This window comes from Rhinopithecus roxellana, chromosome 1 (assembly GCF_007565055.1).
Source record: "Rhinopithecus roxellana isolate Shanxi Qingling chromosome 1, ASM756505v1, whole genome shotgun sequence".
Taxonomy (NCBI): Eukaryota; Metazoa; Chordata; class Mammalia; order Primates; family Cercopithecidae; genus Rhinopithecus; species Rhinopithecus roxellana.
The window spans coordinates 23,022,340-23,033,887 of NC_044549.1; positions in this window are offsets into that span (position 1 = coordinate 23,022,340).

An 11,548-nucleotide genomic window follows, 5' to 3' on the forward strand; every position below is an offset into this window, starting at 1 on the left:
TTTATGAATACCTAAACACATTATTACAAAGATAAATGAAATGCTACATTTTGTATATTTACAAAGGGCTGTAGCTTATGGTGCATATTTAAATACTTGTGTATACACCAGTGAAGACTACTGAGTTATAGTTAAATAATGTAATATTCTCAACCTTTACAAAGTTAACAGCACTACCCAGAATCATGTGCCAAAATCACCGATGTTAAGATTTATTTTGCTTTCTAAACTTATTTCTTGGGACATCACTCATAGGATTTGTCTGAATTATGCTATGCATTACATTTATTAATATAAATATTATTTGCAAACATGATTTAGTTTTAGTAGTACACAGGGCCATGAATATACATTTAAAACAGGGTGATAGCCACAAGCCAGACACCTGATTAAATCATGAAACTTCTCTCCTCCTTCCTCTTGTCTGGTTCCCAGAAATGTCAACCTCAACCTCTCTGCTCTCCACTGGACTAGTAAACTTGACTAGTGGGTTTCTTCGAGCCAACAGTGTCTCTATGTTGATTGTTGTTTTTATCACTTGCAAGAAATCATCACACCCCATTTTCTCCACTCCTTGACTGATTTTTTCTCCCAATGCAAAACACGTAAATTATCCACGAAATGCTCAAAAGACATTCCTCATGGAAATACTAGGAAATAGCCTCATTTAGGACAGTAGTTTTTAACCTTGGTGTCACTTCAGATTCACCTGGAGACTTTTAAAAAATACCTATGCCTGGGCCTCCACCTCCAGAAAATTGATGTAAGTGGGTCTTTTTTTTTTCCAAATACAGGTGGCTCTGTTGTGTAGCTGTGTTTGAGAACTTTTCCTCCAGGAATACCCCAGTGGGTCACTCTCCAGTCTATAAATTCCACATTTCTAAGAGTACATTTAAAAGCATTTTTTAATTCTTTCATCATAGGCAAATCTATTTTTGTATTCTCCTAGTTTGTAAAGTTTTTATGGGAAAATTAGTTTACTTTTGAAAATGTATTCTTTATCAGTAATTTCCAAAATTTACTTTGATCAGTAATTTCAGAACCTAACGGGTTGTTTGTGGCTTCCCAGATATTTTGAAAATATATAAGATAAAATGTTACGTAAAAATAGTGCATGTGTCTCATCATCCCAAAGTTAGGCTTCTGAAGCAAGTGAATATATTAAAGACAAATTGAAATCATAATGTTTAGAAGGTTAGTATATTAAATGTTAGTACATTCATTATTACATTTTGGTAGTTATAGGTTTTACTTAAACATATTTTTAGTCATTAAAGAAATATGTATGCCAATTTAAAAAGTCAAGTCACGAACAATTATTTACAATAAAAACAAAACTTAAGAACCCTAGCTTCCCTCTCCAGAAGTATCCATTTTTAATCCTTTTGGCCATCCCAGTTGTTATCTTAGCATTTTTAATCAGATGATTATGCTGTTATTTCTTGATGGAATATTTTTTCTGTCTATTTCTTTTCTGCAATGATGACAAAGATTTAGCTATCTACTCTCCTCCGTAATTTCCTCTATACTTCCATTAAATTACATTATTATTTTTCAGTTGTGTACTGGCTACTTTTCTAATTTTAATTATGTGGCTCCATCGTTCTTTCCTGTACATTAACTGTGAGCTGGCTCTCTTGACTCTTCATTTTATAAGATGAGGATGTGACTGCCTGTGGCCTTCTCTTCCATTGTCCCAAGTTTCCCCAAATCTCCTGTTTTTACTTTTGCATCATCACAGTTGATAAAAACACATTCCATTTTTCATGTCTTCTGTATTTTACCTATAGATTAGTTTTAAAATGTGATAGCTAATATATGGTTTTCACATTCATCTGACTATAGAGAATTGCACATTGTAAACCCTATCAGGCATTTGTATATTGAGATGCTCTCACATTTCTTCACCTCTTTTGTATTCTGTCATCATTTAAAAAAAATTATATTAGGTATTTTTTTCTCGACTTTCTTTGTCAGAGACCACTATACTCAATCACTGGCCCATTTTCAGGCTCTAACAATCAGGACTGGCTCTTGGATCAAAGTTGTAATCCTGGGACTTCCTTCTAGGTTAAGAATCATTTTCTCTCATATTTCAAAGGCATTATTGTACTACTTTTTAGCATCCAATATTTATGGGTAAGTCTTTTGTTGGTCATTTTTGTTGACCTGTATGTAAATTTTAATCCCTTCTGAAACTTTTTGAATTTTCTTTTTTATATTTGGCACTACAAAATTTTACAATAAAATGTCTAGTTGTAATTTTTCATTAATTATTCTAAGCACTCATCCACTATTTCAATCTTAAGATTCATGTCCTTCAGTTCTGAGAAATGTTTTTTTTTTTTTTTTGAGACGGAGTTTCGCTCTGTCGCCCAGGCTGGAGTGCAGTGGCCGGATCTCAGCTCACTGCAAGCTTCGCCTCCCGGGTTTACACCATTCTCCTGCCTCAGCCTCCGGAGTACAGGCGCCCGCGACCTCGCCCGGCTAGTTTTTTTGTATTTATTGTAGAGACAGGGTTTCACTGTGTTAGCCAGGATGACCTCAATCTCCTGACGTTGTGATCCGTCCGCCTCGGCCTGCCAAAGTTCTGGGATTACAGGCGTGAGCTACTGCGCCCAGCCTCAGTTCTGAGAAATTCTTTCTCGTTTTTTCTGTCGTGGTTTTCACACTTTTTCCACTCTGCTCTGATCATCCGAAGTACTGTAGGTTAGATATCGGACCTCCTGGAGGATACGCTGAGAGAGTATACTCTCTCTTACATATTTTCTCTCGTATTTGTAATTTTTGGCAATGTTTTAACATTTTTATCTTCAATTATTTTATAACTTATTATTCGGGCTATAATTTTTAAAATGTATTAAGCTATATTATTGGATTTTCTCTCCTAGAGTCTCTCTCTCTCTCTCTCTTTCTCTCTCTCTCTCTCTGTGTGTGTATGTGTTTCTGTTATATGTATATAATACGAATTTATCTCTGAGGATGTTATTTTCATTATTTTAATGCTCTCCTCTACTCCCTAAATTCTGTCAATTTCCTACGGAATGACATTTTCCTGTTTACCATTAGTTTCTCTATTCCGTGGTGCGGCCTTGCCTCCAATACCTTACGATGTTTTGCTGCCTATATACATTTAAAAATGAAGCAACATTAAGCATGTCAGTAGTTCTCTGCACAGTGGTTTTTGATAGGTTTACTTTAGAGCAATTAGGCAGGCATGTGACTATTACAACTGTTAAAAAATATTACAATTAAAAATATTTCTGGAGGGAAACAGGAAATCCTTTAGAGAAGAGACTTCTGATTTTTTCGTCCAAGTGATAGATGTCTGGGTCCTACATGGTGATACAGAAAGGCAAGAATTTGACTCTTAATCAATATTCCTATTTTTCCCTCAATTTTTCTCCTGTGATGGTGTTAAGAAACCCCAACCTCCACCCTCAGCTGTATAACTTCAATCTTACTCTTCTGGGCTGTTGCTTCTTTATCCCCACATCATCATTTTTGTTGTACTGTCTTTCCTTTGTTGTTCACTTCAATGTTTGCACACTCAAATACCCATATGGCCCAGGCAGGTAATTAAGTAAATGAGGAAGGCTGGTCCTTAAAAAATAAAAATGGACTAAGCATGCCCTGGTGCTGGAGAGAGTGCTACTACTTGTTTCAACTATGATTTATTCTTTTACAATCAATTTGGTGAAATTTTCAGAGGCGAAAATGATCAACACATATGGTTGACATGTCATCTTGACTCAAGGGTTGTCCTAAGTATTAAACTCTAAAATAAATTAATTACTTCTTGGTCGGGGGGCTTTAAGTCATTACTTTCTGTCAGACTCCTCTAAGCTACCTTAAATGAACGAAGGTTCTAGGTAAAAGCATATCTTTACCATGCACAGGCAACCTCAAGGCATACCAAAAATGAAACACTGTATTTTTCTATTAAAAAAAAACTTCAGTGCAGAAGGCCCTGAATAATCTTAAAGGCAGTAATTCTACCTTGATTTTATAGTATGATGGCAGCATGCTTCAGGTTTCTTTCTCATTTGGACTCTAGATATAAATTCAGGGCTGCATATTGAGACATAACTCAGAGAAAGTGATTTTGTATAGGTCTAGGTTAATGTGGTTCATTTATGTAGCTTTCTGGTTCTATAGCTTTATCCAGAGATGGGGCCGAGTTATAATATATAAACTGAGGATCAGATGGATGGCATATTCTTATATGGTCACTTTTAATATCGTTTCTCTTGTCAAGCCATTAGCTAATGCAACAGAGAGTTAGCGATTTTATTCTCAGATGAGATCCTGAGTGTCATGGTTTTCTGATGCTGATTGAAGGAAGAATTACTAAGAATTATTTGCTTTGGATATGTGATGGTGGTAGGGTTGATAGCATATTGGATACTGAAAAAATATAAATGTATTTTTGGACTGGAGGAAGACCTTTGAAGGGATACTTGTAAAGCAGGCTAAAAAGAAATACTTAGTGTGTTACACCCTCCTTGTGATTTTGGCGAGTTTATCAGATTAATGACCAGATACGAATTGATGGAGGCAAGAGAGTTAGGTCTCAGTAGTTTCCATGAGATTTCTTCAAGGCACCTCAAACAAACAATCTATATTAAAACCATGTACTTTACTCAAAAAGATAATTTTACCCTAACAAATAAAACACACAGCGTGCTTTCTACTCCAACTGACTTCAAAGCAGCCTCCCAGCTTGTACCCCCAACTGGATTTCTACCCTTAAGTCTCTCCTTTTTAGAATCTGTGTTAGTACCACCATACTACCAATGGAAATATGAAAACAGCATGTGACCACATTTTATACTTCTGTGTTCACAAGATTTGCTGAGAAATAGGGCATATGTGCTTTAAAATCCATTAAAAAAATCCTAAAATATTTTATTCAGTTAAGGCTGACTTACTAAGGTATTTAGAACAAAGAGTATGTTTTGAAGGTATTTCCTCACCGTATCAATTCAACATGATGCAGATGCCTCTATTAAGCCTGTCAGTTCCTCCCTAGAGCAGAGAAAATCAAATCAAAGCTTGACAAACATGAAGAGCATGGTTTGCTGCTGTGAGTCTTCACAGTGATTATAGATCTCTAAACAACTGATAAAGTTGTGGTGCTTGAAATTGATTGCTGAGATGAGCAGCGGTGCATACCACAGCCTGTCTTTTCCTTGCCACACATTGCTTAACTGGCCACTCATAGCCATGTGTCTAGATCAATGTCCCAACATGTGAGAGATTATTGGAATGTTGCAAACTGAAACAATGTCAAGGTAGGTTGAAGCTGCTGAAATGGGAAAGCACCTCAAATAATTAACATGTAAGCCCAGTGATATTCTAGGCTCCCAAGGAAAAAAAAAAAAAAGATGCCAGAAAAGGACCCCATGTCCTTTTTGAGTTATAGACTAAGTAAATTTTTAGTCTCCTTAGAAAACCATCCAGAAAGGGAAAGGATGTGTTTAACACATGCTTTCCTTTTGGTATGCTGATATATTTTGGCTTTCTTAACTCATTTTATACAACCCAAAGAGCTGACCTCCTGCCAGTTTCTTTGGAGAGAGAGCTTATGGATTCTAGCTTCTAAACTTAAATTCTGCAACTAAATACATCACACTTGCAGAAAGTTTATGAAGTATTTAAAAAGATTCTCTAAGTCTAAACTATAAAAGTATGTTTTATCTACTAAACTCTGTCCAAATCTGCCCCATATGAAAAGCGAAGAGAGAAAACTTAATTTTGGGATGGCAGATTGTATATCCTCCAAATTGCCACAACAATGTCTCCCATTTCCCATTCCCTTCCTTGATGTTCCTGTTATCAAGATGTGGGGTGTCTGTGTTCCTTCCTCTTGAATCTGAATGGGATTATGACTATAGCAGAAATGATATGATGTGATTTCTGAATCTAGATATAGAAAGTGATACAGCTTCTGCTTGGTTTTCTTGGGAGAGAACACAGTCATGTTATTGGGAACATGTTATAAAGAAACCAAAGCAACCCCCTGGAGAAGCCACTGGGAAGGATCCAATAGCCAGAACCTTCTCACTAGCCCTAAGTGAGTCATCTTGGAAGTTGATCATCCAGCCCCAGCTGAACCACTCCAACTCACTATTTTATGATGCAGCAATCAGATATCCCCACTGAGATCTAGACAAATTGCAGATTTGTGAGCAAAATAAGTGATTGTAATTGTAGTTTTAAGGTTTGGAGTGCTTTGTTAGGCAGCAAGGGATAACTGTATCAGGGAATCAGACTTAACTTTGTGGGGACTCAAATTTGGTGGTGTTTTCCATTCCTCTGTAACAGGGGTGGGCAATGTGCAGGCTGAATAGGCCCTGCAGCCTGCTTTTTAGGGCTCATAGCTAAGAATGAGTCTTACATTTCTAAAGGGCCATTGAAAAGAAAAACCCTAATCAACTAATCAACCAACCAACCAACCAATCAACCAAACAAACAACAAAGAATACGTGACAGAAACTGTATGTGGCTTACAAAGATGAAAATATTTTTTTATCTGGCCTTTTATAGAAAAAGTTTGCTGACTTCTGCTTTATAATGATATTGTTCCACAATATCCTCTTCTTTTGGCATTTAGTATAAATCAGTGCAACTGGTTTTGTGCCAGAAGACAAGCTTAGCAACGATAAGAACTCTCAGGTATGTTTTTCTTAAGGCCTTATCATAGCTGTCTACAACAAATGTGTTAGTACATTTTCTGTTGCCTACAACAAAATAACTGAAACCGGGTAATTTGTAAAGAAAAGAGATTCATTTCTTACAGTTCTGGAGGCTAAGAAGTCCAAGGTCGAGGGACCATATATGATGAGAGCCTTCTCCCTGGTGTGAACCCTCTACAGAGTTCCAAGGTGGTGCAGGGTATTGCATGTGCTAATATGTTACCTCAGGTGGTCCGTCCTCCCTCCCTCCCTCCCTCCCTCCCTCCCTCCCTCCCTCCCTCCCTCCCTCCTTCCTTCCTTCCTTCCTTCCTTCCTTCCTTCCTTCCTTCCTTCCTTCCTTCCTTCCTCCTCCTTCCTTCCTCCTTTCTCCTTCCTCCTTCTCCTTCCTTCTTTCCTTCCTTCCTTCCTTCCTTCCTTCCTTCCTTCCTTCCTTCCTTCCTTCCTTCCTTCCTCCCCTCCTTCCTTCCTTCCTTTCTCCTTCCTCTTTCCTTCTTCCTTCTTTCTTCTTCTTCTGCCATCAGTTGCCCTGCCATGATAACTCATTAATTCCTTAACCTGTAAATCCATCAATCTATGGATGGTTTAATCCATTCAAGAGGGCAGAGTCTTCGTCATCTAATTACCTGTTAAAGGTCCCACCTCTCAATATTGCCACATTGGAGATTAAATTACAACATGAATTTTGGAGGGAACAAATACTCAAACCAGAGCAACCAAACTGAGTTTCAAGAACAGTTGCACTTTTTATTGAGTACCTTCATGCAACCATGTTGATTTCCGCCTTAAGATGTAATAGACTATAGTTCAAGAAAATATATTTTGGGTGTTATGTACCTCAGAATCAAAAATAATAGCAGGAAATTGAAATTTGAAAACATTTTCTTGATATCTGTATGCATGCATACTGCCTTCTTTCCTCTTCCTTCAAACATGTATATCTGGTATAGCTATAATTTCTTTTTTTTCTTTTTAAATTATTTTTATTATACTTTAAGTTCTAGGATACATGTGCACAACGTGCAGGTTTGTTACATATGTATACATATGCCATGTTGGTGTGCTGCACCCATCAACTCATCATTTACATTAGGTATATCTCCTAATGCTATCCCTCCCAACTCTGCCCACCCCACAACAAGCCCCGATGTGTGATGTTCCCTTTCCTGTATCCAAGTGTTCTCATTGTTCAATTCCCACCTATGAGTGAGAACATTGTCCTGGTGATAGTTTGCTGAGAATGATGGTTTCCAGCTTTATCCATGTGCCTACAATGGACATAAACTCATCATTTTGTATGGCTGCATAGTATTCCGTGGTGTATATGTCCCACATTTTCTTAATCCAGTCTGTAATTGTTGGACATTTCTTGTCTGAGGCCTAAACAATATGAATTTGTCAACACAAATATTTTGTATTCATATGTAATGTATATTATAATTATATATCAGAACTAAAGTTTTCCAAGGTGGAAATTGAGATAGAGGGTGTGAAGATACAACACCAAAAATTTTAGCATTTTTTTTCCTTAGGTGACTGAATTGGTTAAATTTTAAGACAACATGTCAAAGTCAACTACCAGCCCAGAAGTGTATTAAGCAACTGTGCTATTCCATGGGTTCATTGTAGCAGTGAAGTCACAGGGTTTTGTCTAAAAAAATCACTTTCTCAAAGTTGTTCTTCCATTAAACAGATTTTTAAAAATCTTATCTTCAATTGCAGATTCAACAACTCTGGATATCCAAACTGTTACCAGTGCAGTACAAAGAATAAGAGTATTTTCGTATAATAGTGTTTGCATTTAGACAGGGAACTAATAAAGTTTGCAATTTTGAATTCTGCTTACTTGTCAGTGAATTGGGGAATGGGGTGACATTCTGAGGACAAGAAGGCATGGCAAAAATCTACCTAACCTGATGTGCTGAGATTGATCCATACTCCCACATTACATTTGCTTTGTGGATTAAAAAAAAAAAAAAAAAAAAAAAAAAAAAAAAAAAAAAAAAAAAAAAAAAAAAAAAAACTTTGGATAAAACACTCAGGTTTGAAAGCTAGTTTTGAGTTGGCAAAAATTTTATTAGAAATGTCTTTGGTGTTTAAACTACTATCAATTTGCCAGTTGCCAATGAAATGTGGTAATGGAAAATCCTGAATATCAAAGAAAGAAATGACTTTCACAATTAGAATACATTTAAGTACTGACTCACTCTGTCCTTTACCTGAGATCTTGGTGATTTTTAGAGAAAACAACATAATGCAGGCTTTATAAAGCTACATTAAATCTTTGATAGGTTGAAAATTGCTGTGGAGCTTTAATTTGTTGAAATAGGTTTTCAGTGCAAGGTAAAATTGATGTAATGACATAAAGAAGCAAAACAAGTAACAACCTTTCAAAGAGATTCAACATAATTGTTACAAAGTGAAAAACCTTTTAGAACCCCCCATACATTTCAGCAAGAATTGTGTTGTTTTCCATTATGGTTTTTATAGAGCCTCTGTAATATTGGTTCATAAAATGTGTGTCTGCAGAAATTATCCACGGAAGTTAGAGGTAGAAAAGACCTGCTAGGGCATCTATTTCATTTACAAGCTATCAATAACTAATGCAAGACATGACAATAATGCAACATTAAGGTTATACATTTAAACACAGAAGTCAGGAAATGCAAAATTCAAGGATCTCATAATAACATCAAACACCCACAGTACACAGATAAAATATTTTTGATTGCTAATTATACTGTTAAGTGTTATACCTTAAAACGAAGCACATGAAATATGAACAAGCTAATGTTCCCTTGGGATACTTAAATATCCTGGCTTTTATGTTTAAATTGGTAACTTTAAAAGTTCCATTGACATAGATTTTCTTTTTTTGTTTCCTTCCTTTATTTTAAAAAACTGAAAAAAAAAAAAAGTTTCCATTGATCACTGATGTTAACAGTGTTAAGAATTACCCTCAGCCTCCATATAGCTTTCCGAAGAAGTTATTTTAAAAAGGGGCTGGTAAAATTAGCCAGAATTATGGCCTACATTCCTTAGGATGCGGTCATCCATGTCTCTGAACATCACCTGATGCTGTGGTTTGACCCTTTCATTTAAGCATGGAACTGTCTTCCCTAAACAAATTGATTTGGTGTCACATTTGTAAATTTCTCAACCTTACAAAGTACAATATAGAAAGAAATTGAGAGTGGTGATATAACCACATCTGATAAATTTTGATTTCAAGAAGGCTTTTTAAGAGGGTAGATTCTCCTTTTCAAAAGATTATTCTTAATTAGGGCAATTAAAAGGAAGGAAAGAGGTAAAGCCATTATAAGTGCAAAGCACAGTAGCAAAAATATACCTGGGTTTTGAGATTAGAAACTGAATATAAACTTAAATCAGAGATTTGAAGATGGCAAAGACATCAGTGAGGTAGTAGAAGGAGGGATCAGGAAGTAGATGATAACGTTTACTGATACTTCATTGCTTAAGGTCTAAATGCTTGACAAGGCAGACAAAATCTTCCCCACTCCAATCTACCACCTGTTTATCTCCAGTGGCAGGCAAATAACAAACTCCAAAGATGTCCATGTCCTAATCCCCATAACCTATGACTATGTTGGTTTACTTAGCAGATATATATATGGCAGATGTGATTCATTTAAAAATCTTGACATCGTGAGATTATTTTGTAATATCCCAGTAGGTCCAATGTAGTCATGTGGGTCTTGATAAGGAGAATCAGAGAGGATACCTGATGAAAGAAGCAGAGGTTGCAGTTATGTGAATGCTGGCTTTGATGATGGAAAGGGGCCACAAGCTAAGGAATGTGGGCAGCCTCTAGGGACGGGAAAAGGCAAGGAATAAATTCTGTCCCAGAGCCTCCTGAAGGAATGCAGTCATTGCTGACACCTTGATTTTAGCCCCATAAGACCATTTTGGGCTTCTGAACTGTAAGAACAAATTTGTGTTGTTTTAAACTACGATATTTGGAGTAATTTGTAATAGAAAACCAATACACCTGTGCACATTCATAATGGTTGCATCATATTACTTTGTCTCCAAGGTGCCATCTATTGTAAGACACAGCACTAATTTCATAAGACTTGGAGGCGGGTACAAAATACAAACATTTCTTTTATGAACTAATAATAACTTATATCAGTTACATATTCCTATCCTTTTAAATAGCATAATTAAACTTGGAGCTCAAGTTTCCTTTACAGTCAGAGTTTAATGATTTTTCTGACTTTCTTTCGGCTAAGAGAAATTATATAGTTTGGCCTTGACATGCTGCTTTTAATAATGCATGTTCATGACTTCTTTAGAGACAGATATTGTCATTTCAAGATGTTTTGTTTGCATTTCCTACTTGTTAATTCATGGTTCCATTTTTTCTTTAATTGAATTACATGTTGGAAGTTTAATAGTTTCTCTTGAAAACCTAGTAGGAGCATTTGTCAGGCAGATGTTGGTGCCTCAGTGATAGTCCATCACAATGCATGAATCAGCCATGCTATGCTTTACTACTTTTAAAAGTCTTGTGATTTATTTGAAAACATTGGCTATGTCTTCTGCCTCTAATTGCATTACCTGTTTGCAACAGTCTTCTTCATATGCAAGCTGCTTCATAGGCCTCATAGAGAAATCTTTTTTGAAGACATTTAAGTCCCAATTGGATATTCATATTTCAGTGAAAATTAAATTGCATGCGATGCTACCAACACAATGAACTCAGACAAGTTAGTGAACAAACACCTTTCATGCAGACTAGTTTTCTTCACTCAGAACAAAAACACATGGGTTCTATCTTTCAGTTGAAAAGATTATTTGATATTGATTACATAATACATCTTGATTTTTAG